Raw genomic sequence first — 23,194 nt, forward strand, 5'->3', positions numbered from 1 at the left:
TGCGACCCCATGAACTGTATCCTGCCAGGCTCCTCTGTCCATGGGATTCTCCATGCCAGAATACTGGAGGGGGTAGCCTTTTCCTTCTCCATGGGGTCTTCCCAACCCAGGGATCGAACCCAGGTCTTCAGCACTGCAGGCAAATACTTTACTGTCTGAGCCACGAAAGAAGCTCCTGTTAAGCCCTCTAAACCCTGTTCAGACATGCGGTGTCTATGCAACGTTTCCTTATCCACGCTCAGTTCAGTCTCCTCCCCCTCCCCCACTGAAATGATCATTCTCTGGGCTGTACGAATTTCTGTAATTATGCACATTATTTTACATGTCTTTCTCCTTGGACCACAGGGGTGTTGAGGGTGTTGTGGAATCCATGGGGAGAGAATCTAAAGGCCAAGTAGAGAATTCTAAATTCAGCTAACAGTCTAAGCACAAGATAAAGAGGAAACAGCTAAAGCCATCCCTAGTTAGATTCATTTTCTTCCTGCTTTAAACTGTTTGAGAAGGAGTTTTCACAGCCCTTCAGTAGCCATCAGGGGAATGGTATTCACTACAGGGGCTCCCATGCCAACTTGCTGTGTTGCTTGCTTCTCACCTGCTTTTCTCTCCTCACGCCACCTGGACCCCTCCTGGGTGTCCCTCAGGGCACAGTTGCTTTTTCTGTCTTCCTGTGTTTCCAGCATGGATGCTCTCTCCTCAGTTCACTTTGCCCTTGTTTTCTCACATTTCTGTCACCCAGGAACTTTCCTTTTTCTGAGGAGGTCTGTCTGTCTTCCCCTCCACATCCTCCTCCACCCACTGCCTCCTGAGCAGGCCCTCCTGGGAGAGTGGGCGGAGATGGCTAACTCCTCTGGGCCCCAGGGTGTGTTTTCTTTTACACGGTGAACGTTCCTTCCAACTTGTCAAATCTGCAGTCAGGCATGAAATGTAATCAACAGGTGGTGAGGACTGAATGAAAGTGAGCACAATTTACTTAGGGGGTGAGGAGGAAGTCTCCCCTGGCAGGCCTGCTCTTCCAGCTTCTTCAGGTTCCCTGTGGACAGAACCACTGGTCAGCTGGCTTAGGGCTGAAACGAGCAGGTGGACCTTGGGAAAGCTGAGTCCTGAAGCTTCACACACATCCTGTCCTCAGGATGCTGAAAGAACCTGGCACAGGTGTGCAGCTCCCCACTTGAACTCCTCAGATCTGTAACAAAGCTGGGCCCAGGTGGCCCCAGCTGCTCCAACTCCAGGGTCTCCTTCTAGTAGATGATGAGAACGGATGGAGTTGGGAGAGAAATACGCCAACCTTTCTCTCCTCCCACCCTCAAGTTTCTAACAGGTGCCTCCTAATGGCTGAGCCCAGCTGGAAGCCAGAAGACAAAGAAGCCCATCGATGTAGTCCTTAGGGACCAGCCCACCCAGGGGGAACCAGAACTGGGCAGAGGAGAGCAGAGAATAGATCTGCTGGGAAGAGGGAACATACAGGGAATAACTGAGCACAGTCAGTGAGGCTGAGTTGGGGCTTGCACAGGGGAGGAGCCTGCCTTTATTTAAAACTTAGGTATTGTATTGAAAGGTTGTTGCTGAACGAAAAGACACCGGGATTCTTGGCCTCCGGGGGAGAAGAATTCAATCTGGGGCCAGAGATGAGGCTTGATCGCTCAGAGCTTTTGTGTAATAAAGTTTTGTTAAAGTATAAAGGAGGTAGAGAAAGCTTCTGACATAGGCATCAGAAGGGGGCAGAAAGAGTACCCCCTGCTAGTCTTCAGCTGGATGTTATATAGTCACTAGCAGTCTGTTAATGAAAGAAAGGAATGTCTTAAAACTCAGAATGGCACAAGGCCCCCCATCCAGAAGATGCATTTTGGGATAATCTTGGCACCAGATGATTCATCCCGGGCCATAAAACGATTGACTTGAATCTTGTAGAAGGGCAGATTACCGTACACATAGTTTGGTTTACATAGATTAGGGGAACAATATCTGAATATAACATACTGGTTTGTCAAGTAGGTTCTGAGCCATTAGGTGGAACCGACTTGAAGACAGAGTCTGGGGTAAATGCATAGTACGTTAACATAGCTTCAGACAAACATTTCCATAAGAAAAATGCATTGGTTAACTCAAGGTTTGAGAATAGTTAACTTCAGGTGAAACCAGGTGTCATTGTGGCAACACAGCATTTTAAGAGAAACCTCTTAAATTTGTATAGAGAAGGAAAAAATATTGCTAGTTTGTTTCCTCCTGCTGCTTAAGAGAGATAAAAATGTCTGACACTTGCAGCCTATTTCCTCCTTTTGGAGACCCCTGACCTTCCTGCCTGTTACCCTCTCAGTATCATCCTGGACTTTCTTTGCAATAATTTTGATTTTTTTAAAAATTAAAATGTTACTGATTTTTTTTTTTTTATTGCCTCGCCTTCCTCTTAAATTTTATACCTGAGGCAAAATTCACCTCACCTTAATCCTGGCCCTGAAATGGTGCTCTCTGGATTAGGGGTATTATGTGAGGTTCTTATTTTCTCATTTTTGCTCACCTAGTTTTAGTATATTCTAGTTTTTTTTTTAAAGTGATCATCTATTTATTTTTTAAAATTTATTTATTTATGTTCATTTCTGTTTGCACTGGGTCTTCATTGCTGCACATGGACTTTCTCTAGTTGCAGTGAGTGGGCTGCTCATTGCGGTGGCTTCTCTTATTGTGGAGCATGGGCTCTAGGTGCATGGGCTTCAGTAGTTGCAGTATGCAGGCTCAGTAGTTGTGGCTCTTCGGCTCTAGAGAACAGACTCAGCAGTTGTGGTGCACATGTTTTGTTGCTTGGCGGCACGTGGGAATTATTCTAGACTAGGGATCGAACCTGCCTCCCCTGCATTGGCTGTCAGTATCCACTGTATCACCAGGGAAGTCCTGATCATATATTTTTTATAAAAACAGTCACGTGCAAGATATCTTCTTTGAAAGGAGGAATCCTTAGTTTGTACAATGTGGGGAAGACTTGGCAGAAAAATCAAATGTTTGTTGGATGAGTAAAGAATGTATGTTGTTGTTCAGTCCCTAAATCATGTCCTACTCTTGGCAATCCCATGGACTGCAGCATGCCAGACTCCTCTGTCCTTCGCTGCCTCCCAGAGTTTGCTCAGATTCATGTCCATTGAGTCAGTGATGCTATCTAACCATCTCATCCTCTGTCATCCCCTTCTCCCTTTGCTTTCAATGTTTCCCGGTATCAGGGATTTTCTAGTTAATTGGCTCTTCACATCAGGTGGCCAAAGTATTGGAGCTTCAGCTTCAGGAACAGCTTACAGTGAATAGTAAGGATTGATTTCCTTTAGGATTGACTGGTTTGATCTCCTTGCAGTTAAAGGGACTCTCAAGGGTCTTCTCCAATCACCACAATTCAAAAGCATCAGTTCTTCAGCTGTCATCCTTCTTTATGGTCCAACTCTCACATCCATACATGACTACTAGAAAAACCATAGCTTTGACTATAAGGACCTTTGTCAGCAAAGTGATGTCTCTGCTTTTTAATACACTGTCTAGGTTTGTCATAGCTCTTCTTCCAAGGAGCAAGCATCTCTTAATTTCATGGCTTCAGTCACCATCTGCAGTGATTTTGGAGCCCAAGAAAACAAAATCTGTCACTGCTTCCATTTTTTCCTTGTCTACTTACCATGAAGTGATGGGGCTAGATGCCATGATCTTAGTTTTTTGAATGTTGACTTTCAGGCCAGCTCTTTTTGCTCTCTTCTTTCATTCTCATTGTCAACTCTGTTCCCAAACCCTACCTCTTCTCAGATTCTAACTCAATGCCACTTTCTGATAAAACATTTCCTTATATTCCAGATCATACTGGCCTACCAAGACCTACACCATGTGTCCATGGGCCACTCCCATCTCTCCATAGCCCTGCTTACCTCCTGCTACCCTTTTTCTCCAATATACTGGCCTCCTACTAGCTATTACTCCTGAAACACAGGAAGCAATTCATTAATATGTGTTGAGAATGAGTGGGACCACTCCCTCTTTCTATCATTCTTGACATAAGATTTTGTTCTACAGTTATAAATTTATTTTATCTCCCCTATTCTTAAATGACTCAGGCTATCTTACTTTGATATGATTCTTGGTGCCTGGCACAGTGCAAGCAAGTGTAAGTGTTGTTAATGTCAAATATTAACAACAGTATTAGAAGAGCCATCATTTGAGTGATTTCTCAAGCACTGTATTAAACACTTAGGAGTATCATCTAGCTTATGTATTTTATTTATTTTTAAATTTTTTTTGTTTAACCTCTTGAGTTTATTTTTTTTCCTTTTTTAAAAAAATTTATTGGAGTATAGTTAATTTACAATGTTGTGTTAGTTTCAGGTGTACAGCAAAGTGAATCAGTTACATCAGTTCACATTCACTTTTCTTCAGATTCTTTTCCTGTATAGGTGATTACAGAGTACTGAGTAGAGTTCTCTGTTCATAAAATAGGTTCTTATTAGTTATCTATTTTTTTCTTTTTCCAAGAGTTTATTTATTTGTTTGTTTTGTTTTAATTTTTTAAATTTTAATTGGAGGCCAATTACTTTAAAGTATTGTGGTGGTTTTGCCATACATTCATATGAATCAGCCATGGGTTACATATGTTCCCCATCCTGACCCTCCCTCCACCTCCCTCCCCATTCCATCTCTCAAGGTCATCCCAGTGCACCAGCCCTGAGCACCCTGCCTCATCCATCAAACCTGGACTGGTGATCTATTTCACATATGTTAATATACATGTGTCAACACTATTCTCTCAAATCATCCCACCCTTGGCTTCTCCCACAGAATCCAACGGTCTGTTCTTTACATCTGTGTCTCTTTTGCTGTCTCATATATAGGGTCATCATTACCATCATTCTAAATTCCATATATATGTGTTAATATACTCTATTGATGTTTTTCTTTCTGACTTACTTCACTCTGTATAATAGGTTCCAGTTTCATCCACCTCATTAGAGCTGATTCGAATGCATTCTTTTTAATAGCTGAGTAATATTCCATTGGGTATATGTACCACAGCTTTCTTATCCATTTGTCTGCTGATGGACCTCTAGGTTGCTTCCATGTCCTGGCTATTGTAAACAGTGCTGTGATGAACACTGGAGTACAAGTGTCTCTTTCAATTCTGGTTTCCTCAGTGATTATGTCCAGCAGTGGGATTGCTGGGTCATATGGCAGTTCTATTTCCAGTTTTTTAAGGAATCTCCACACTGTTCTCCATAGTGGCTGTACTAGTTTGCATTCCCACCAACAGTGTAAGAGGGTTCCCTTTTCTCCACACCCTCTCCAGCATTTATTGTTTGTAGACTTTTTAATAGCAGCCATTCTGACCGGCATGAGATGGTACCTCGTTGTGGTTTTGATTTGCATTTTTCTGATAATGAATGATGTTGAGCATCTTTTCATGTGTTTGCTAGCCATCTGTATGTCTTCTTTGGAGAACTGTCTATTTAGTTCTTTGGCCCACTTTTTGATTGGGTCACTTATTTTTCTGGAATTGAGCTGCAGGAGCTGCTTATATATTTTTAAGATTAATTCTTTGTCAGTTGCTTTGTTTGTTATTACTTTCTGCCATGCTGAAGACTGTCTTTTTGTTTTGCTTATAGTTTCCTTCGTTGTGCAAAAGCTTTTAATTTTAACTAGGTCCCATTTGTTTATTTTTGTTTTTATTTCCATTGCTCTGGGAGGTGGGTCATAGAGGATCCTGCGGTGATTTATGTCGGAGAGTGTTTTGCCTATGTTTTCCTCTAGGAGTTTTATGGTTTCTGGTCTTACATTTAGATCTTTAATCCATTTTGAGTTTATTTTTGTGTATGGTGTTAGAAAGTGTTCTAGTTTCATTCTTTTTTTTTTTTTTTGAAGCAATCCCTAGAATTTTTATTTATTTTTTTGTGTATCAAGTTCATTTCAATTTCAGTTTCATGGAAAAATAAAAATAGCTGAATACAGTTTCAGAATCCAGATATGGCTCAACTGACACTGAATGGTGGGGGCTTAGTCTCTCATCTGGCTGCTCAGGGTAGAATATTTATATTTATGCTAGTGACAGAGCTTGCAATTAGCACTGGCTGTTACTATGAGTTCCAGCATAACAATCACAGTGAAGAGAAAACAGCTTGTAGGTAGATTTTTACAAGTGGTTGACCAGTTTTCCCAGCACCACTTGTTAAAGAGATTGTCTTTTCTCCATTGTATATTTTTGCCTCCTTTGTCAAAGATAAGGTGTCCATAGGTGCGTGGATTTATCTCTGGGCTTTCTGTTTTGTTCCATTGATCTGTATGTCTGTCTTTGTGCCAGTACCATACTGTTTTGATGACTGTAGCTTTGTAGTAGAGCCGGAAGTCAGGCAGGTTGATTCCTCCTGTTCCATTTTTCTTTCTCAAGATTTCTTTGGCTATTTGAGGTTTTTTGTATTTCCATACAAATTGTGAAATTATTTGTTCTAGTTCTGTGAAAAATACTGTTGGTAGCTTGATAGGGATTGCATTGAATCTATAGATTGCTTTGGGTAGTATACTCATTTTCACTATATTGATTCTTCCAATCCATGAACGTGGTCTATTTCTCCAACTATATGTGTCCTCTTTGATTTCTTTCATCAGTGTTTTATAGTTTTCTATCTATAGGTCTTTTGTTTCTTTAGGTAGATTTATTCCTAAGTGGAAGTGAGAAATAGATTTAAGGGCCTAGATCTGATAGATAGAGTGCCTGATGAACTATGGAATGAGGTTCGTGACATTGTACAGGAGACAGGGATCAAGACCATCCCCATGGAAAAGAAATGCAAAAAAGCAAAATGGCTGTCTGGGGAGGCCTTACAAATAGCTGTGAAAAGAAAAGAAGCGAAAAACAAAGGAGAAAAGGAAAGATATAAACGTCTGAATGCAGAGTTCCAAAGAATAGCAAGGAGAGATAAGAAAGCCTTCAGCGATCAGTGCAAAGAAATAGAGGAAAACAACAGAATGGGAAAGACTAGAGATCTCTTCAAGAAAATCAGAGATACCAAAGGAACATTTCATGCAAAGATGGGCTCAATAAAGGAGAGAAATGGTATGGACCTAACAGAAGCAGAAGATATTAATAAGAGGTGGCAAGAATACACAGAAGAACTGTACAAAAAAGATCTTCACGACCCAGATAATCACGATGGTGTGATCACTGACCTAGAGCCAGACATCCTGGAATGTGAAGTCAAGTGGGCCTTAGAAAGCATCACTATGAACAAAGCTAGTGGAGGTGATAGAATTCCAGTTGAGCTATTCCAAATCCTGAAGGATGATGCTGTGAAAGTGCTGCACTCAATATGCCAGCAAATTTGGAAAACTCAGCAGTGGCCACAAGACTGGAAAAGGTCAGTTTTCATTCCAATCCCAAAGAAAGGCAATGCCAAAGAATGCTCAAACTACCGCACAATTGCACTCATTCACATGCTAGTAAAGTAATGCTCAAAATTCTCCAAGCCAAGCTTCAGCAATATGTGAACGGTAAACTTCCTGATGTTCAAGCTGGGTTTAGAAAAGGCAGAGGAACCAGAGACCAAATTGCCAACATTTGCTGGATCATGGAAAAAGCAAGAGAGTTCCAGAAAAACATCTATTTCTGCTTTATTGACTATGCCAAAGCCTTTGACTGTGTGGATCACAATAAACTGTGGAAAATTCTGAGAGGGATGGGAATACCAGACCACCTGATCTGCCTCTTGAGAAATTTGTCTGCAGGTCAGGAAGCAACAGTTAGAACTGGACATGGAACAACAGACTGGTTCCAAATAGGAAAAGGAGTACATCAAGGCTGTATATTGTCACCCTGCTTATTTAACTTATATGCAGAGTACATCATGAGAAACGCTGGACTGGAAGAAGCACAAGCTGGAATCAAGATTGCCGGGAGAAATATCAATAACCTCAGATATGCAGATGACACCACCCTTATGGCAGAAAGTGAAGAGGAACTCAAAAGCCTCTTGATGAAAGTGAAAGTGGAAAGTGAAAAAGTTGGCTTAAAGCTCAACATTCAGAAAACGAAGATCATGACATCCAGTCCCATCACTTCATGGGAAATAGATGGGGAAACAGTGGAAACAGTGTCAGACTTTATTTTTGGGGGCTCCAAAATCACTGCAGATGGTGACTGCAGCCATGAAATTAAAAGACGCTTATTCCTTGGAAGGAAAGTTATGACCAACCTAGATAGCATATTCAAAAGCAGAGACATTACTTTGCCAACAAAGGTTCGTCTAGTCAAGGCTATGGTTTTTCCTGTGGTCATGTATGGATGTGAGAGTTGGACTGTGAAGAAGGCTGAGCGCCAAAGAATTGATGCTTTTGAACTGTGGTGTTGGAGAAGACTCTTGAGAGTCTCTTGGACTGCAAGGAGATCCAACCAGTCCATTCTGAAGGAGATCAGCCTGGGATTTCTTTGGAAGGAATGATGCTGAAGCTGAAACTCCAATACTTGGGACACCTCATGTGAAGAGTTGACTCATTGGAAAAGACTCTGATGCTGGGAGGGATTGGGGGCAGGAGGAGAAGGGGACGACAGAGGATGAGATGGCTGGATGGCATCACTGAGTGGATGGACATGAGTCTGAGTGAACTCTGGGAGTTGGTGATGGACAGGGAGGCCTGGCGTGCTGCGATTCATGGGGTCGCAAAGAGTCGGACGCGACTGAGTGACTGATCTGATCTGATCTGATCTGATTCCTAAGTATTTTATTCTTTTTGTTTCAATGATGAATGGAATTGTTTCCTTAGTTTCTCTTTCTATTTTCTCATTGTTAGTGTATAGGAATGCAAGGGATTTCTGTGTGTTAATTTTATATCCTGCAACTTTACTATATTCATTGATTAGTTCTAGTAATTTTCTGGTCGAGTCTTTAGGGTTTTCTATGTAGAGGTTCATGTCATCTGCAAACAGTGAGAGTTTTAACGTCTTCTTTTCCAATTTGAATTCCTTTTATTGCTTTTTCTTCTCTGATTGCTGTGGCCAAAACTTCCAAAACTATGTTGAATAATAGTGGTGAGAGTGGGCACCCTTGCCTTGTTCCTGACTTTAGGGGAAATGCTTTCAATTTTTCACCATTGAGGATAATGTTTGCTGTGGGTTTATCATATATGGTTTTTATTATGTTGAGGTATGTTCCTTCTATTCCTGCTCTCTGGAGTTTTTTTTTTTTATCGTAAATGGATGTTAAATTTTGTCAAAGGTTTTTTCGGCATCTATTGAGATAATCATATGGTTCTTATCTTTTCATTTGTTAATGGTGTATCACGTTGATTGGCTTGCGAATATTGAAGGATCCTTGCATCCTTGGGATAAAGCCCACTTGGTCATGATGTATGATCTTTTTAATTCGTTTTTGGATTCTGTTTGCAGGAATTTTGTTAAGGATTTTTGCATCTATGTTCATCAGTGATATTGGCTTGTAGTTTTTTTTTTTTTTTTGTGGCATCTTTGTCAGGTTTTGGTATTAGGGTGATGGTGGCCTCATAGAATGAAATTGGAAGTTTACCTTCTGCAATTTTCCAGAAGAGTTTGAGTAGGATAAGTGTTAGCTCTTCTCTAAATTTTTGGTAGAATTCAGCTGTGAAGCCATCTTGTCCTGGGCATTTGTTTGTTGGAAGATTTCTGATTATGCTTTCAATTTCTGTGCTTGTGATGGGTCTGTTAAGATTTTCTATTTCTTCCTGGTTCAGTTTTGGAAAGTTGTACTTTTCTAAGAATTTGTCCATTTCTTCCAAGTTGTCCATTTTATTGGCATATAGTTGCTGATAGTAGTCTCTTATGATCCTTTGTATTTCTGTGTTGTCTGTTGTGATTTCTCCATTTTCATTTCCAATTTTGTTGATTTGATTCTTCTCCCTTTGTTTCTTGATAAGTCTGGCTAATGGTTTGTCTATTTTATTTATCCTCTCGAAGAACCAGCTTTTAGCTTTGTTGATTTTAGCTATGGTCTCTTTTGTTTCTTTTGCATTTATTTCTGCCCTAATTTTTGTGATTTCTTTCCTTCTACTAACCCCGGGGTTCTTCATTTCTTCCTTTTCTAGCTGCTTTAGTCAAATTAGGTTATTTACTTGATTTCTCTCCTGTTTCTTGAGGTAGGCTTGTATTGCTATGAACCTTCCCCTTAGCACTGTTTTTACTGAATCCCGTACATTTTGGGTTGTTGTGTTTTCGTTTTCATTCATTTCTATGCATATTTTGATTTCTTTTTTGATTTCTTCTGTGATTTGTTGGTCATTCAGAAGTGTGTTGTTTAGCCTCCACAAGTTTGTATTTTTTAAAGTTTTTTTTTTTCCTGTAGTTGACCTCTAATCTTACTGCATTGTGATCAGAAAAGATGCTTGAGATGATTTCAATTCTTTTGAATTTACCAAGGCTAGATTTATGGCCCAGGATGTGATCTGTCCTGGAGAAGGTTCTGTGTGCACTTGACAAAAAGGTGAAATGCATTGTTTTAGGGTGAAATGTCCTGTAGATATCAATTAGGTCTAACTGGTCCATTGTATCATTTAAAGTTTGTGTTTTCTTGCTAATTTTCTGTTTTGTTGATCTATCCATAGGTGTGAGTGGGGTATTAAAGTCTCCCACTATTATTGTGTTACAGTTACCTTCCCTTTTCATATTTGTTAGCATTTGCCTTACATATTGCATTGCTCCTATGTTGGGTGCATGTATATTTATAATTGTTATATCTTCTTCTTGGATTGATCCTTTGATCATTATGTAGTGTCCTCTGTCTCTTTTCATGACCTTTGTTTCCAAGTCTATTTTATCTGATATGAGTATTGCTACTCCTGCTTTCTTTTGGTCTCCATTTACATGAAATATCTTTTTCCAGCCCTTCACTTTCAATCTGTATGTGTCCCTAGGTTTGAAGTGGGTCTCTTGTAGACTGCATATATAGGGGTCTTGTTTTTGTATCCATTCAGCCAGTCTTTGTCTTTTGGTTGAGGCATTCAACCCATTTACACTTAAGGTAATTATTGATAAGTGTGATCCCATTGCCATTTACTTTGTTGTTTTGGGTTCAGGTTTATAAACCTTTTCTGTGTTTCCTGTCTAGAGAAGATCCTTTAGCATTTGTTAGAGCTGGTTTGGTGGTGCTGAATTCTCTGAGCTTTTGCTTTTCTGTAAAGCTTTTGATTTCTCTTTCATATTTGAATGAGATCCTTGCTGGGTACAGTAATCTGGGTTGTAGGTTTTTCTCTTTCATCACTTTAAGTATGTCCTGCCATTCCCTTCTGGCTTGAAGAGTTTCTATTGAAAGATCAGCTGTTATCCTTATGGGGATCCCCTTGTGGGTTAATTGTTGTTTTTCCCTTGCTGCTTTTAATATTTGTTCTTTGTGTTTGATCTTCGTTAATTTGATTAATGTGTGTCTTGGGGTGTTTTGCCTTGGGTTTATCCTGTTTGTGACTCTGGGTTTCTTGGACTTGGGTGGCTATTTCCTTCCCCATTTTAGGGAAGTTTTCAACTATTATCTCCTAAAGTATTTTTCTCAAGGCCTTTCTTTTTGTCTTCTTCTTCTAGGACTCCTGTGATTCGAATGTTGGGGCATTTGACATTGTCCCAGAGGTCTCTGAGGTTGTCCTCATTTCTTTTAATTCTTTTTTCTTTTTTCCTCTCTGCTTCATTTATTTCCACCATTCTATCTTCCGCCTCACTTATCCTATGTTCTGCCTCAGTTATTCTACTATTGGTTCCCTCCAGAGTGCTTTTGATCTCAGCTATTGCATTATTCATTATTGGTTGATTCTTTTTTATTTCTTCTCACATCAGATCGGATCAGATCAGTCGCTCAGTCATGTCTGACTCTTTGGGACCCCATGTATCACAGCACGCCAGGCCTCCCTGTCCATCACCAACTCCCGGAGTTCACTCAGACTCATGTCCATCGAGTCAGTGATGCCATCCAGCCATCTCATCCTCTGTTGTCTCCTTCTTCTCTTGCCCCCAATCCCTCCCAGCATGAGAGTCTTTTTCCAGTGAGTCAACTCTTCGCATGAGGTGGCCAAAGTACTGGAGTTTCAGCTTCAGCATCATTCCTTCCAAAGAAATCCCAGGGCTGATCTCCTTCAGAATGGACTGGTTGGATCTCCTTGCAGTCCAAGGGACTCTCAAGAGTCTTCTCCAACACCACAGTTCAAAAGCATCAATTCTTTGGCGCTCAGCCTTCTTCACAGTCCAACTCTCACATCCATACATGACCACAGGAAAAACCATAGCCTTGACTAGACGAACCTTTGTTGGCAAAGTAATGTCTCTGCTTTTGAATATGCTATCTAGGTTGGTCATAACTTTCCTTCCAAGGAGTAAGCGTCTTTTAATTTCATGGCTGCAGTTACCATCTGTAGTGATTTTGGAGCCCAGAAAAATAAAGTCGGACACTGTTTCCACTGTTTCCCCATATATTTCCCATGAAGTGGTGGGACTGGATGCCTTGTTAAACTTTTTTTGAATCTTCTCAATCCTTGTCTCCAGACTACTTATCTGTAACTCCATTTTGTTTTCAATATTTGGGATCATTTTTACTATCATTATTCTGAATTCTTTTTCAGTTAGACTCTCTATCTCCTCCTCTTTTGTTTGGTTTGGTGGGCTTTTATCATGTTCCTTTACCTGCTGAATATTTCTCTGCCTTTTCATCTTGTTTAGGTTGCTGTGTTTGGGGTGGCCTTTCTGTGTGCTGGAAGTTTGTGGTTCCTCTTTATTGTGGAGGTTCCTCCCTGTGGGTAGGGTTGGATGCATGGCTTGTCAAGGTGTCCTAGTTAGGGAAGCTTGCGTCGGTGTTCTGGTGGGTGGAGCTGGATCTTTTCTCTCTGGAGTGCAATGAAGCGTCCAGTAGTGACTTTTGAGGTGTCTGTGGGTTTGGTGTGACTTTTGGCCGCCTATATTTTTGTGCTTGGGTTTACGTTCCTGCTTTGTTGGAGAATTAGCTTGCTATGTCTTACTGTGAAACTTGTTGGGTCTTGGGTGGAGCTTGGTTTCATGTAGGTATGGCGGCTTTTGGATGAGGTTTTGTTGATTAATGGTCCCTGGAATCAGGAGATCTCTGGTGATCTCAAGTTTTGGATTTAGGTCTCCTGCCTCTGGCTTTCAGTCTTATTCTTGTAGTAGCCTCAAGACTTCTCCATCCATACAGCACTGATGACAAAACATCTAGGTTAATGGTGAAAAGATTCTCCACAGTGAGGGACACCCAGAGAGGTTCACAGAGTTACATGAAGAAGAGAAGAGGGAGGAGGGAGAGAGAGGTGACCAGGAGGAGAAGAGGGGATCAACAGGGGAGAGAGCAGTCTAGCCAGTAATCAATTCCCTATTTTCTCTCCACAGTCTGGAACACTCAGAGAGGTTCACGGAGTTCAAGAGAGAAGAGAAACAGGAGGAAGAAAGGAGATAGAGGTGACCCGGAGGAAAGGAGGGGGAGTCAAAAGGAGAGAGACCAGTCTAGCCTGTGATCAGTTCCCTAAGTTTTCTCCACAGCCCAGAACACCCAAAGAGATTCACAGAGTTAAGTAGAGAAGAGATGGGGGAGGGGGGAGATCGAGGTGACCTGGGGGAGAGAAAGAAGAGTCAAAAGCAGAGAGAGCAATCAAGCCAGTAATCACACTCCTAAGTAAAAATGGGTACTGAAGATTGGATTCTCACAGGTACAAAATTGATAACAATTACCAAAAAGCAAAGATTAAAAATCTAGAGTAGAGGTTAGACTCTCAAAAATACAATATTAAAAAAACAAAACAAAATCGTAAAAGTTATATAAAAAATATGAAATTTGCTTTAAAAATAGGGTCTTGTTTTTCACAGTGATAGTAGGTTTTAAAAGTGAAAAGTAAAGGATTAATAAAAAAATTTAAAAAGGAAAAAATTTAAAAATGTTAATAGTAAAATATATCTAGGAATTTCTCTGAAGCTGTTGAGGGCAGTGGGTGGTCAGTTCAGTTTCAGATAGTTCCTTATTCCACCTTATACATCTTCTCAAAGTCTATAGGTCTCTTCCAATGCAGTCAGTGTTAACTACAGGCTTTTAATCTGTTGCATCTGTCACTTCCAGAGCCATTCCCTCTTCTTGGTTTATTTTGGCTTCCTCTGTTGCAGGTCTCTTCAGTATCTAACTTCTGCCCTGACATAAGGGGGCGAAGGTGGTCATTTATTTAGACTCACTTGTTCAATTGTGCTGCGGGGAGGGAGGAACACTGCAAACAAATATCACTGGTGGATGTGGGGAGTGCTCTGTGTCTGGGTCACACTGGGTTTGCCCCGCTCACGGCGTCTGTGCTTTCCTAGTCTACACTGCTTAGGCTTCAGGTTGCTGTGCTGGGGAACTTTCTGGGGCGGACCCTGGGTTGCGTGCACTTCCCAGAACCAGGACAGGTTCCCAGATCTATGCCGCTCAGGTTCAGGTTCTCAGGTACTCCACAAAGGCACAGACTCAGCTGGGCCTGCGTTTTGTGCCCTTCCCAGCTCTGAGCAGCTCAGGCGACCAGGTGCTTGGCGAGCACACACTCCCCAGGTGCAGTGCGTCTTATCACCTCCCAGTCCCAGCTGCTCGGTTTCCTGGGTGGTGTACTGTGTCTCTTCTGGGGAGCTAATCTCTGGCTGCAACTCTCCTGACAGATGTCAACTGTCCAGGATCCCAGGAAGATTTGGTTAGCGACTGAGAACCTGCATGCAGTTTGGGAGGAGATGCCGTCTCTGGGGCCGAATTTGCCCCTTTCCTTCTGGCTCTGGCTGGCACCCGCCTGCCTCCCTGCCTCCAGTGGGAGATGGGCCTGTCCGCAGCCAGCTAGCTCTCCTCTGATATTCGCTCAGTCCTTTGTTCTGTGAGTGGGACCAGCAGTACCTTAGGTTAGAGCTTTTCGTGGGAAAGTTCTCTCTCTCTCTTTTTTTTTTTCCTCCTCTCTGGCTATTTCACAGTTTGGGTTGCTGTCTCACTTTAGCTCCCCCAGATTGCCCTCAGGGCATTCAGGCCTGGTCCTTACCCTAAGCAGTGCAGCCCGTGCCTGCCTGTTCAGCCCCTGCTTGCTGGTGGCAGAGGTGAGCATCTGGGCTACTTCTCCTCTGGAAGTTGGAGTTAGACCCGTAATCTGTGGGTTTTATTTATTTATTTTTTCCTCCCTCTGAGATTCCAAAACTCCCCACAGACCCACCATTGAGAGGGTCTCCTGGTGTTTGGAAACTTCTCTTTTAAGACTCTCTGCCCAGGACAGGTCTCCATCCCTAACTCTTTTGTCTCTCTTTTTATCTTTTATATTTTGTCCTACCTCCTTTCGAAGACAATGGGCTACCTTTCTGGGTGCCTGGTGTCCTCCACCAGTGTTCAGAAGTTGTTTTGTGGTATTTGCTCAGCGTTCAAATGATCTTTCGATGAATTTGTGGGGGAGAAGGGGTCTCCCTGTCCTCTTCCTCTGCCATCTTAGGACCACCTCCTCACTTATATATTTTAAATGACTATGAGGAAACACATTTATAGGAATCCACACAGTCACAAAAAAGACTATTTTAGTCTAGCTTCACAGCTAAGAAAGCTGAGGTGTAGAGAGATCAGGTAACTTGCTGAAGGTCACTTTGCTAATAACTGGCATTAACAGAAAGTGTAATCCTAAATTACATCAGACCGATAGTTCTCAAACTGTGATCCAGGAACCTCTGAGGTTCCCAAGACAGTTGAGTTTGTACATTCAAAATTGCTTTTGTATGTATATAGAGTTTTCCCTGAGACTCCATGCCATATGATAGCAACACCTTGAATGCAGAAGCAGAGATATGAATCCAGCTATCTCTTGTTGAGTCAGCCACTCAAAAGATTTTCAAAAATAATGCCAATCTTTTCACTTATTTTTTTCTGTTTTGGAAAATATAGTTTTTTTTAAAACCTAGAAAGTCATACCTATGTTAACATGCAATGTGCTTATTATCATTAAAAATTATATTGATAAATATTTTTAAAAATCCATCAGTGTCCATTTTTAATATGGTAAATGTCCATAGATACAGCCCACATAGTCAAAAAATCTTTGGAGTTCTCAATATATTTAAGAATATTGTGGGCCTGGTTGCTCAGTGGTAAAGAATCCACCTGCCAAAGCCCAAGATACAGGATTGACCCTGGTCCAGGAAGATCTACATGCTATGGGGGAGCAACTAAGCCCCATGTGCCACAACTGCTGAGCCTGTGCTCTAGGGCCTGGGAATTACTGAGCCCATGTACCACAGCTCTGAAGCCCATGCACCCTAGAGCCCATGCTTTGCAACAAGAGAAGCCACTGCAATGAGAACCCCACGCACTGCAACTAGAGAGTAACCCTCGCTTCCCACAGCTAGAGAAAGCCTACATGCAGCAACAAAGACCTAGCACAGCCAGAAATAAATTAAGAAATAATAATAAAGTATTATGGAGCCCTGAGACCAAGTTCTTTGAGAATAGATGTGTTAGATAATTTCTAAGTTTTTTCTCAGCTCTAGAATTTAAGAGTTCTCTATCCATTAAGCAGTTTTGGAGGGCAGGGATAGGAGCTCAAGACCATTAATCAGTGTCAGAAAAGAGGGGCAGTCTTGAGGCCTGACTCCATGCTGAGATTCTACATAGTCTGACTAGTCTTGGTTACCTGGATTTATTCTTAACTGCTTAACAGCAGAACTTAACTGCTCTGTAGACTTCTGAAAACTCCCATTCCTGCCTTGGACTTATGGATATCTTGCAGTCTTAATATTTCGTTCCTTTATCCTTCATCCTCTTTTCTGCTTGTCTGCCATGGCATTTTTTATCTCAACCCTGCTTCCAACTTTCTATACTTAGTCTTCCATAACTAAGGTTTTATAGTACCTGAACACTTCTGGGCTTCAGATTAGCCCCAAATGGTTTATCTCATGTTGCCCCTTCCATGGACATAATTACAACGGATTTCATGTTTTAAATTCTTTCTCATTGATCACCTCTGGCAAAAGGAACAGGGTGGAAGAGAAAAAGAGTGGACAAGAAACCTCTTTTGTAATACCTTTTGCATTACTAGTCAAAAAATAAATGAAAACTTTGTTTCAAGTGAAGAAAAAACAAAAACAAACAAGCCCCACCCCCAAAGTCTCCTGAAAAGTAATTATTTCTGCAAACTTCCTTGTTTGGTCAGTGGCATTCCTTGCAGCAAGGGCATCACCTTGCAGGGTGGTGACAGAAATAGGAAATATGTCATAGGTCACTGCACAGTCAAGAATGAATGTGCATTTGAGGACAGAGACTACCTTTTCCTGGCTTCAGGTTTTTGTTTCTTTTCCTTTTCAGTTAAATGAGTCATGCTTTGGTGGAGTAAACTGAGAAAATATTTCTTGGCCTCTGTTACTGTTAAGAAAATGATTTAAAAACAATTTGAGTGTAGTATAAACTTAGATCTACGTAGGTATCCTATGTGTTGTCTAGAATATACATGCTAGATATGCTTCATACTTTGTGTGTATTTGCTGGTATTTAATTTAATTGATGGTTTCCTTGGGCTCTGCTTTTGTTGTTTTCTCAGTATTTTCCCATGCTGATATATTTGGAGAAAGGAGGTGCTATTCCCAAAGAGATCACTTATTGGCTATGACATCTTTTTTTTAAAAAAACTTTTTGTTTTTCATGGGAATATAGCCAATTAACCATGTTGTGATAATTTCAAGTGGACATCCGAGGGACTCAGCCATACATATACATGTATCCCTTCCCATCATGAGATCTCTGGCAAGACTTGTCCTGCGTTTCCATGACCCACATCTTTGAAAGCCAGTTAGGAGGAAAGCACAAGGTCAAGACAACAAAGTCTTTCAGAAAGTTGAAAGAACTATTCAAAACCTGAGTAGTATTATTAACTGCTTCTCTTGATTAGTTCTCAAAATACCATGGGAAGGAAACAGGTCACTAGATATTGATTCCACTTTTCAGATTAGAACAAAGCTAAAGACTGTTGCATGAGTTCCAAAGCAAACTAATGGTCAAGTCTGCTATATCTACTTCTTCCCAGTCCACGGAAATGACTTCAGAGCTAGAGGCCAGCACTTAGTGTTCTTCTAAGTGGGAGCAGCAGCATGGACAGTCCTAAGGGAACCCATTTCCAGATTCTCATTTCATGCTTCATCTGTGAAAGCAGGCCTGCTTGCTCAGGCGGCTTTTCCCTTTCCAAAGTCTCTTTCATAATCTGACCTTCTCTTAAATACTCTTTCTCTGCCCTGGACTGCCCCCAGGAAAACCTCTGAGGCACCACACAATGGGACACTTGAAAACACGGATTTCTGAAAAGGTTCCTTGAGTAATTAGTCCAAGAGCAAAAACAAACTGCCCACAATATGTCTTCCATTGTCTTGTATTTTTTTTATTAGAAGGAATTAGCCTGCATTGGAATATTCTGAATTCAGATATTATGGAGTGTGATAATAGAGTAGGAATGACTTCATCTCTTTTGTCTCTAGTTTATTATTGAAGAAAGCCTCATTCCTACAACAAACTCATGGAAGCAAAGCAAACATCAGATCCTCAGAATGCCTTTCTTGTTTTTTAGAATTCCATTGAATCCTCAATCCAGGACATGTCTTTTATGGAAAGGATTGGTACAAGTTAAAATGCTGATTTTTTTCAATGAGACGTGTGTTCTGGGACTAATAAATTATTCAAGATATGCTGGATAAACTTATCAACAAAAGTTTTATGTGATTTCTCCCAGATTTTCTGTGCATCAGTCTGGTAGTTCATGAAGGCAATTTTTTTCAAAACATATCATGAAATATTTATTCCAATAGCAGTCAATCCTCATCTTTTTTTCTCTTATAAAATGTCAATGACACAAAAGCTGGACAAATTAGTGCAATATATACATTTCTCTTTCATAGTAAAAGTTCAATCTTGATATAAAGCAAAATTAGTAAATTTAATTGTGATATTTATACATCATTTTATTTAATTATTTTCAAAAGCTGAACACCTAGCATTGATATACACACATGCAAACATCAAAGAAATGCCATATTTTCCCTTATATTTCTTGCTTTATAAATAACTTACAATGTTAACTGCATATTACCTTAAAGTATACTTAATGACAAATGCATGATTATGTTGTTTTTATAAATTATTCTAAATGTGAATAAATTACATAAGAGTTATTGAGGGGCTCATATAATTTATTCACATTTAGAATAATTTGTAAATCTTAGTGTTTAGTAATATATCTTATACAATCTATTTCATGATTTATTTTTCAGTAATTTTTATATATTCCCCCAAAATGCCTATTAACATATTTACTTGGATATTAAAAGTCAGAGAAATTATCTCTGATTTAGTTTATTGATTTCAAAATGAGGATCAGAGTTGCCAGTTAGGTTTTATGATGAATATTTTCCATAAATAGGATGATTTAAATCTCTTAAGATTTTTTGACAAAAATGTATTTTAAATGTGGGGTGAGATAAAATTATTTTTATTGGAAAAATGTTGAGTTGGTTGTGATGCATTAGAGTTAATATTTTTATTTTCTCAATATCTTCTGAGTTTATCAAATTAAACAAGATATCTCTGAAGTGAAGGAGTAACATATAATACATTATGATTATATAATCCTCAACATTAATAATTATGTATAATAATTCTTGAAATTTTAAAAGTTATGCTAGTTTACAGGAATTGAAAAAGTGAATGAATCTAATAAGAAGGCAACAAATTCTTTTGCAAGTTAGTGATTTGTTTTCATCAAAATCAAAGGAGGAACTTGTAACAAAATGATGACTCTAAGAAATGATCACTAGTGACTGCTAAAACCATTAGATGAAAAGCTGATTGGGACCTTGATAAGAGTGGATACACTGAGCCCACTGATTAGTACTGTCATGAAAAAAAAGATATATTCAGACTTTACGTACTTGCAGTGAAACCAGAAGCATGCAGACACCACTTCCTGAAGGATTCTTGCTAAAGTTATCAACTCAGAATCTGACCAAGCCTAAATATCAATTTTCAGGAAATACAGAGGCCAGAGAGATAGAATCTGTAAAATCCAGAATGTGGAAAACCATACAAGAAGAATGATCCAAATATTGGTTTTTCAACAAACCATTTACAAGAGGAAAGAAAAACAGGAAGAAGAGTCTACCATTAAAAGAGACAAGGGAAATATCAGCCAAAAGCAATTCGTGGGCATTGTTAGGATCTTGAGTTGAAAAAAACAACACTGAAATCCAAACCAAAACAAAAAAAAAGAGCACAGTATGAGACAACCAGAGATCTGAATGTTGGCTGAATACTGGATTACTCACAGTTTTTAGGGATACTAGTTTGTTTTTAAATGAGTCCTGATTTCTTAGAGCTATCAGTTCAGTTCAGTCGCTCAGTCGTGTCTGACTCTTTGTGACCCCATGAATTGCAGAATGCCAGGCCTCCCTGTGCATCACCAACTCCCGGAGTTCACCCAAACTCATGTCCATCGAGTCAGTGATGCCATCCAGCCATCTCATCCTCTGTCATCCCCTTCTCCTCCTGCCTCCAGTCCCTTCCAGCATCAGAGTCTTTTTCAATGAGTCAGCTCTTCTTAGCGCTATATATAGAGGTATTTACACATGAAATGGCATGATACTTGGGATTTGCTTCAGAATAATCCAGCAGTGGTGAAGAGTGGGAGTTAGGGGAGAGGGGAGAGGGGAGAGATCCAACAGGACTGGCCATAGGTTGATAAAATTGTCTAAAGCTTGATACTGGTCACATTGAGGTTCATTTTATTATTCTTCTACATTTATATACATGAGCTTTTCAATAACAAAAAATGAAAAGATAGATTGAAAAAGGGAGTCTAAAAAAATAAACTCACTGAAGGAATACCTAATTTAGCTGTCAGCAGATAGATCACTGAAACTAATTTTTTGATGATTAACCACTGAGTGGCTTTTGGCACATACCTTGGAAGGGCTGAGTGACTGACACTGATATAACAAAACTCTATTCCCATCCACTTGTTTATGTGAACAGTGCTTGAACATATAGAAGCAAAATCAAGAAATAGGAGTTTATGTTGAACTCTTTCATTTGGCAAGAGGTAATAGTTACCCATGAATTCAAGAATAAACAGGAAAAAAAAAACCCCTATCCATCTATTAAGAGATCTGTATTGTCAACAATTTTTTGTGTTTAATCATTGTATTATATATCAAAATGTATAATACTTATGCTGTTTTGAAAAATGTATACTAATACCAATTATTATAATCCAATCCAGAAGAAATTTTTAATATTTGGAGCCCTTAGTATCAGGAAACTAAAACAAAAACAAAAACCTTAAAAAATTCACAAGGATAAAAATACGTGGGGACTGCTGGGCATACACACTGAGGAAACCAGAAGGGAAAGAGACACGTGTACCCCAATGTTCATCACAGCACTGTTTATAATAGCCAAGACATGGAAGCAACCTAGATGTCCATCAGCAGATGAATGGATAAGAAAGCTGTGGTACATATACACAATGGAGTATTACTCAGCCATTAAAAAGAATACATTTGAATCAGTTCTAATGAGGTGGATGAAACTGGAGCCTATTATACAGAGTGAAGTAAGCCAGAAGGAAAAACATAAATACAGTATACTAACGCATGTATATGGAATTTAGAAAGATGATAACAATAACCCGGTGTACGAGACAGCAAAAGAGACACTGATGTATAGAACAGTCTTATGGATTCTGTGGGAGAGGGAGAGGGTGGGAAGATTTGGGAGAATGGCAATGAAACATGTAAAATATCATGTAGGAAACGAGTTGCCAGTCCAGGTTCGATGCACGATGCTGGATGCTTGGGGCTGGTGCACTGGGACGACCCAGAGGGATGGTATGGGGAGGGAGGAGGGAGGAGGGTTTGGGATGGGGAACACATGTATACCTGTAGCGGATTCATTTTGATATTTGGCAAAACTAATACAATTATGTAAAGTTTAAAAATAAAATAAAATTAGAAAAAAAAAATACGTGGGGAATTTAATGGCAGTATCCTTTTAAGAAGAAATCGGAATGATGCAAAATATTGATAGTTCTTTTTTCTTATGTGTATGAGCCATACATTCTGGTTTCTTCGTATATATAAGTGGCTTTTTGTTGTTGAAAACTGAATATTTTAAGTAAAATAATGTAGCAACTCTGGAAACATAAAATATTTGAGAGTTAAAGAAGGTTTTATGTATTTTTACAAATAGATGATGGGGTATCAAGTTAGAGCATTAAGATTGTATGGATATATTTAAAAGAATGATGTAACAGTTTTATTTTAAATTATCATTATTTATAGTATGCCAGAGAGCTGCCCTTTTAGCACAGCCAACAGAGCATCAGTGAAGTATAATACACCAGAAATTACATCTTTTGTAACTTTTTAAAATTCAGAAATGTTAATTATTAGCTAAAAATGAGTAGAATGGCTTCCCTTGTGGCTCAGCTGGTAAAGAATCTGCCTGAAAGGCGGGAGATCCTGGATTTGATCCCTGGGTTGGGACCATCCCCTGGAGAAGGGAAAGGCTACCCACTCCATTATTCTGGCCTGGAGAATTCCATGGACTGTAGTCCGTGGGATCGCAAAGACTCGGACATGACCTAGCGACTTTCACTTTCACTTTGGGGCTTCCCTGATAGCTCAGTTGGGAAAGAATCCGCCTGCAATGCAGGAGACCCCAGTTTGATTGCTGGGTTGGGAAGATCCAATGGAGAAGGGAAAGGTTACCCACTCCAGTATTCTGGCCTGGTGAATTCCATGGACTGTATAGTATGGGGTCACAAAGAGTCAGACATGACTGAGCGACTTTCACTTTCAAGAATGAGTAGGGAGACTACTTAGGTCTTTTTTCCTTTTATTTATTTCTTATTGAGTAAAATTCACAAAACATAAAATTAACCATTAACCATGTTAAAGTATGCAATTCAGTAGCATTTAGTATGTTTACAGTGTTGTACAACCATCACATCTATTTCCATCACATCATTTTCATCATCTCAAAAAGAAACTCTGGACCCATTAAGCAGTCATTCCTCCTGGCAACCACTAATCTGTTTTCTGTTTCTGTTGATTTAATACTCTTCATATAAGTGGAATCATGCAACCCATAACCCTGACTAGCTTCTTTCACTTACTGTAATGTTTACAATGTTTATCTAAGTTGTAGCATGTATCAATATTTCATTC

The 23,194-nt window shown here is 39.9% G+C and overlaps 1 protein-coding gene across 17 annotated transcripts in view; it reads left to right on the forward strand.

Moving 5' to 3' along the window:
* The window catches only part of ZNF19 (zinc finger protein 19), a 111,410-nt gene that overhangs the window by 63,575 nt on the left and 24,641 nt on the right, over window positions 1-23,194 (forward strand). For 5 of the 17 annotated variants that reach the window (XM_086351644.1, XM_086351636.1, XM_086351642.1 and 2 more), the window contains exon 3: window positions 13,349-13,525. The exons of 8 other annotated variants lie outside the window; for them this stretch is intronic. The gene's annotated coding sequence lies outside the window, so the exon portion shown is untranslated. The remainder of the gene's footprint in view (window positions 1-13,348; window positions 13,526-23,194) is intronic. 4 more of the 17 variants (XM_086351643.1, XM_086351638.1, XM_086351641.1 and 1 more) reach the window with 1 other exon arrangement.

This window comes from Bos grunniens, chromosome 18 (genome assembly GCF_055505025.1).
Source record: "Bos grunniens cultivar Pamir isolate PY7600 chromosome 18, Bosgru_T2T1.0, whole genome shotgun sequence".
NCBI lineage: Eukaryota > Metazoa > Chordata > Mammalia > Artiodactyla > Bovidae > Bos > Bos grunniens.